This window comes from Eurosta solidaginis, chromosome 1 (assembly GCF_040869045.1).
Source record: "Eurosta solidaginis isolate ZX-2024a chromosome 1, ASM4086904v1, whole genome shotgun sequence".
NCBI classification, from domain to species: domain Eukaryota; kingdom Metazoa; phylum Arthropoda; class Insecta; order Diptera; family Tephritidae; genus Eurosta; species Eurosta solidaginis.
This window is the reverse complement of record NC_090319.1, coordinates 94,132,800-94,139,891: the sequence shown is the minus strand read 5'-3', so window position 1 is coordinate 94,139,891 and position 7,092 is coordinate 94,132,800.

Here is a 7,092-nt window from a genome sequence, read left to right as displayed (position 1 = left end):
ACCACGCTTAATACGATCCAGAAGAAGCAGAGGAACATTTCTGGGCTAGAGTTTGATTAGCTGCCTTTCCACAATCTTTAAGTGGAATATGATGCCTAATGCGAGATTAAATGATATAAGATGAGCTTGTTGAAGAGTTGATAGCAACGCGCGGGCCGTATACATATGCCGAACATACTGTGGCGAATGTTGACATCGCTATGCTGTTAGCTTATAATAGCAACAGCGAAACAAAGCAAGCAGCAACACTTATGTACAAGGCAACGAACACACACATGTAGTCATCAGCCGAAGTAGTTACTCACACATACACACGCATATCGCTAGTAGAAAATCATTAACTACAAATATACATGTATATAGCTGGTAACCAAGCATGAGATACAACTGTTCGCGAAACTACTAGACCTTACGAGAAATCGGTGAACAAGAAAACCGAGAGTACAAAAGCAGCGCAAGCTGTGGAATCAGTAATCAGATTGATTGAAACACGCTATTAGTTGTGAAGTGAAGTAGAATTGTGAAGTACTCCCAAAGTAATATATATAAAGACCAGTTTGTAATACTGAATATTGGAGTTATTTATTCCACGGTTTAGCGATTCGAACGTTAGAAGAACTTACTTACTTACTTACTTAATTGGCGCTAACTATTAAAACGGTTATGGCCGTCCAACAAGGCGCGCCAGTCGCTCCTTCTTTCTGCCAACCGGCGCCAATTGGTCACACCAGGGGAGTTTAAATCGGTTTCCCGCTGGTCCTTACAACGGAGTGGGGGCCGTCCTCTACCTCTGCTTCCATAGGCGATTTCCGATAGAAGCACTTTCTTTGCCGGAGCGTCATCTTTTATTCGCATAACATGGCCTAGCCAGCGCAGCCGCTGCGTTTTAATTCGCTGGACTATGTTGATGTCTGCATATAGCTCGTACAGCTCATCATTAAATCTTCTTCGGTACTCGCCATCGCCAACGCGTAGAGGTCCATAAATCTTTCGAAGAACTTTTCTCTCGAACACTCTCAAAGCCGCTTCATCTGATGTTGCCATGGTCCATGCTTCTGCCCCATATAGCAGGACGGGTACGATAAGTGACTTGTAGAGTATGCTTTTCGTTCGCCGAGAGAGGACTTTACTTTTCAATTACCTACCTAGTCCAAAGTAGCATTTATTGGCAAGATTGATTCTTCGCCGGATTTCAGAGCTGATGTTGTTGCTAGTGTTGACGCTGGTTCCCAAATAAACGAAGCCTCTTACTATTTCGAAATTATGGCTGCCAACAGTAGCGTGGTTGCCAAGGCACAACGTTAGCAGAAGTTGCATAAATATCAGATATCCCCAGAATTCGTTACAATATATTAGCATTTTTAGATAATGGGATGTCATCGAAAGCAGGTTTATGAACACTTCAATGTGCTATAATTCTGATAGTAGCATATTCTCGACTAGGCTTCACTTGCTACAGGTTGTTGTTGTTGTAGCAGTGTAACCCCACTTGCTCCAGATTGATTCGATCTCTAAAATTTCAATAGCAACATCGTGTAGGCCTAGTTGAAGCTGTCAAATCTCGAAACTTATGACTGTAATACGTTTCTTCTTTTCATTTTATTTCGATAACTTCCATCTCTTCCATTAAATTTGGTATCGAAGGCAGTCATTCCTAAATCATCAAATTCCTCCCCACTAAGGGCGTTAATAATCACTTTAGTCTGCAATATAAATATTTCTACATACGAAATATCAATTTTTCTAATTGTTCAAACAATAACTGATAATCACATTAACTTGATGTCTATATATGTGTGTATATGGCATGATATGACATGAATAAATATTGCTTAAACCTACCTTCCAATCCTCATGCAATGCCAGTAACACAACAGAGTGCGAGTACCTCCGCATATGTGAAGTATTTAGGGGGGTACTAACAAAAGTTTCACTTAGTTGGTGGAACTAAAATATTTTTTTAAAAAGCTTATTATTTGCATACTGAGGCTTGGACCTTTAGTAAAAACCTTTGACCTTAACCTCTCAGTCAAAGTTCAAGTATCCACCCATTGTTTTCAAAACTTTTAAGATTCCAAGTTCTCTTTATGTGTGCTTTTATGGCAGCACAAAAAGGGTCTGGACCATAAAATGGGAGCCGGAAATCGTTCAATACAGCCATTTACTAAAGTAGTTGTGAGTCCTACATTATAAAGGAATTGCAAAGCTAAATTCAATATGACAACTTTCTTCAATTTTTTCTTTCATCTATTCTGATTTGAAAAAGTGATGTTACCAAAAAATTATTTTTAAGGTCTGGAGCTCGAACACACAATCTTAAATTCAGTACCTCAATTGTTTATTGTAAGAAAGTACACAAAGCGACCCAAGGAAAGTTAGCCATCGAAAAATTGCTCACGAAACGAACAACTGACGATTCGTCTACTCGACTCTCCCACTTTTCCACTCAGAGGAATATTCGATCTGACGATATAGCCGAGCAGTTCTAACTTACTAGGAACCACCGCTGCGGACACCATAGGCTTCCAGTGAAAAACAACTGGTACTGTTAAAACCAGCTACCTCTGAAAATAGGATGGCTTCTATATGGCCATATGTATGTGGTACAGCAATGTGAAAGTAGACGTGAAGCGTAACGGCGTGAGTGCGAGCGGTTTCGGATGCATACTAAAAGAAGTTATGTCCGAAAAATCTACCGGAAAATCTGGTGGATGGCGGAAGGTTTCAAGAACGGCTAGGTAGTAGCGACCTGGGAACCGACATATAGAGTGCACTATCACTGCTAGATAGCTAGGAGGGTAACAAATCCGAAACCCAAATTCCTGAAGCACAGCCACTCGAGTATGACAAGGGAGAATGGCATTAGCCAAGCTAAATATAATAAGGCGTAGTGTAGCGACGCTCCAGCATCCGATCTTTTTCAACTGGTAGACCAAGATTTGGTAAAAAAAAATCTGCACTAGCTCATGTGCTTAATATGACCGCACGAGGGGAAGCCTTCAGATTGGTGTGTGCTCAAGTGTGCTCTGCCCAATCCATAAAAAAGGCGATCCAGTAATCATCGCGGAATCAGTTGCGTAATATCGCATCTAAAGTTCAACCTACCATATCTATTGTGCAAAATGATGAAGTAAACTGCATCAACAGGCCTCGTAAATCTGCTATTGAACAGATCTTTTTAATGATATGCTCAATGTTGTATAGGACTCACAATAAGAGAATGGAGATGCACCATCTTTTTGTCGAAGTCAAATCAGCTTTAGACAGCGTGAAAAGGAATTGGTTCGGTGCCGGAATTTGCATTACTTCCGTAGCTTATACTGTTTGGGCAATCTGAAACCAAGTCGGGCTTCATCGTCTGCCTATCTTGCGGTTATATATTTTAGACTATTGGGGGCTTCGTCTGTCTCGGAATCAGTATTAACAACGGAAACAATGGCAGCCCGAAAATCAAACTCTTACCAAAAAGTGCTAATTTGGATTTGAATGAATATTAACGAATTGAGATGCTCACTTCCAAAAGATTACCCCTTTGTAATCTTCATTTTGAGCATATTTAACTCGAGTATACATTCTGATCCAAAGAAAGAAAATAGTTGAAAACGCAGTATGGTAAAATTTAATAAAGCCTGTGGGAAGGATACTACTGCGCAGAGTATGGATAAGAAGATTCTGGATAAGAAAGAGTTTAACCTAATACGGTATTCAGATCGAAGTTGAGCTAAAGTAACGCGCGTCTCCCTGTGAAGGTTGCTACCCTGAACTTGCAGCTTCCACGGGGAGACGCGCGTTTCTCTAACTCAACTTCAATTTGGATACTGTAATAGGTGGAACTCTTACTTATACAGAATGAACCCCGACATACACAATATATGTTCTGCCTACAATATGTCCCAACATATGACACCAACCATCCTTTCAATTGCAATGAGCAACCAACGCCCCTAACACCATTATCGAAACGCTGATGAAACAGCAAGTCTCTTCGCACTCCCGTATTTGGGATATGTTTCTATCGCGAACAACGTTCAATCGAAAACTTTTTGCAAATTTTATATTTTAGCAGACTCCAACTAGTCTTGCTTCCTTCTATTGCTCAAATACAAAATATAAAACAAAAAAATTGTGCTAGGCGCTATAGCCTAAAAGGAGATCTTAGGACAAGCTTCTCTTCCAACTTGCGTCGTGCCCCTTTTAAATTGGCGGGGCGTAACCCACATGTTTTATACCGACTCCGAACGGCATTTGCAAGCAGACGAGTTTTCACTGAGAATTCTTTCATTGCAGAAATACACTCAGAGTGATTGCCAAATCAGATAGATGTGTACATAAAGTCCAACGTTGATGAAAAGCTGCTCTCCACAACACAACATGCGTACAGCAAAGGCAAGTCGGTAGATTGCATAGGGTGGTAATAAGCATAGAGAAAGCCCTGGAATATAAGGAATATGCTCTATGAGTCTTGACAATGCCGCGGCTTTCAATAATGTTTCTAAATGGGCGATTATGGATGGTCTTAATTACATTAAATTACATCCAGCCCTAACGAGATGGATCGGCTGCATGTTAAATTGCAGAAATATTACATCACAATGGCGATTGTACGAGGCCACGAAATCTGTGGGCAGTGGAACGCCGCAGGGAGGGGTCCTATCACCTCTGCTGTGGACGCTGGTCATCAATCAACTGCTCAGGCGATTCCATGAGGGACCCGTAAAACTTACGGCTTACGCAGATGACGTTGCAATTGTCATAAGTGGAAAGTGCCTTCCAACGATTAGCTCTTTGATGGATCGGGGGCTTCGGGATATTCATACCTGGGCATCAAATGTCGGGTTGAAAGTCAACGCGGAAAAGACGGATATGGTCTTGTTTACAAAGAAGTACAAGGTCCTAAATTGGATCAGGCCTAAGTTAGGAGGGGTGATCCTACAGGAGAAACCTTGCATAAAGTATCTAGGAATCGTGCTAGACCGTAAGCTGTCATGGAAGCTCAACGTGGAGGAGAGGGTGAAGAAAGCTTCAACGGCACTTTATGCATGTGAAAGAATGCTAGGGTGTACGTGGGGCTTATCGCCCTCTCTTTCTCATTGGGGTTTTACAGCGATTGTAAGCCCTATTCTATACTATGGAGTTCTTGTTTCGTGGAAAGCCACACAAAAAGCAACCTACCTCAAAAAATTAGAGGGGGTATGCAGACTATCAATGCTTAGCATTACGGGAGCCCTGAAAACAACCCCGACAGCTGCACTGTATGCCATTCTGCACATTCCACCTGTAAACCTAGTAGCAAAGAACATAGCGTTTACAACTGCAACCAGGCTCGGTGCCTCGGGGCAGACTACCTGATTCCCTATCTGCTCTTCGAGGTCGATCTTAAGGCCGCAATAGAGGTGGACGGATGGCGCAAGGGTGCTCAAATAGCGGAGGAGGCGATACATGTGTACACAGATGGTCCCAAAGTAGTAGAAGGAGTAGGGTCTGCGGTATACTGTGCTGATCCGGAAATAAAAGGATTATACAGGCTGCCGGATTACTGTAGCGTTTTCCAAGCGGAAATAGTAGCCGTAACCAAAGCAGTAGAAACCCTGGAAGAAAATAGCACAAGCTGCAATCGTGCTAGCTTTTATATTGACAGTCAAGCAGCAATTGAGGCAATAATATCGCATAGCACAGCATCTGAATGCATGTTAGAATGTAAGCAGTCTCTGGAGAGAATCGGGACAGGGAGAATCATACATCTATATTGGATCCCATTGCATATGGGAATAGATGAGAATGAAAAATCGGATGAACTAGCTAAAAAGGTGCATGTCTTGAAGCTTGCTCCGTAGACGTCCCAATTAGACTGGGCGAGATTAAGCGAAGGCGAGGGGAGCACATGATAGACCAAGCAGGAAAGGCGTGGGTTCAAGCGCGGGGCTGTAAAGTGTCGAAGGTCTTACAACCTATGACTAACAAAGTTGCTTCTATCATTAAAAAGAGTGGACTGTTGACTCATGACGGGTATTCTGACTGGACACTGCCTTCTGGCGTCACATGCCTTTAAATTAGGCTTGGTCAGTGATAGCAGATGTAGGAAGTGCGGGCTGGAGGTGGAAACGATCGAGCACGTTCTATGCTCGTGCCCCGCGCTTGATAGGCTAAGACTCTAGCTATTAGGATGTAGCGGCAGCCTGTGTGTCAATGCAACATTGCAAAAGTCCGAACACCGCTGTATCTGTGCGTTAACAGCAACGGAGTTACCCTTATGTGTGTTAGTAACGTGATCTAGATGTATGAATATGAGTGCATGTGGACTCTTATAAAGAAAAAAATGAAAAAATGTAAAAATCAAGTTAAACAAATAAAATTAAATACCTGCAATAAAAAAAATTAAATACCCTAAATTTATAAAATTGGTAAATTAAATTATAAATCTAAATTAGACAACGGAATTAAAAATAAAATAAAATGAAGCAAATTTAACTAAAATTACAAAATTAACTAAAAATTGTAAAATTAAATAAATAAATAAAATTAAGTAAAATTAATAAAATCACATATATTAATAAAATCAACGAACCAGATAAAATCAATAAAATCAAATAAATAAATAAAATAAGATACCGATGTGGACAAAAGCAAGTGCATAAATAAAACTGCATAATTGAATAAAATTAAACATAAAAATAACTACATAATTAAATAATTGGAATAAATAACAAAAAGTTCACATGCACCTGAATGTCCCCTATTGTTTTTATGACCCTAGCCCCTAAATATTGTGTCATTTTTGTTTCTATAGGAAATTGTAGGTTCTAAAGCCTAAACCTGCTATACCGGCCACCAACATCGACTGCCACATCACTTGCCACATAAACATCAAGAGCGGGGTAGTAGTTTACATTAACAAAGAGCGGGGTAGTATCTGAAATCCATCAGGAAGGGAAACATAGAGCCGGTGCCGGACTCCACGCCGAAGCTTCGCCTGCTGAGAAAACCACAATAGAGGAGAGAGGGACCAGCGCCGCATTTGTTTTGTTGCAGTTTTTTTTTGCAATCCATTTGTGTGAATTTTTTAAGCTAGTTTAAGTTAAAGTTACCAACGTT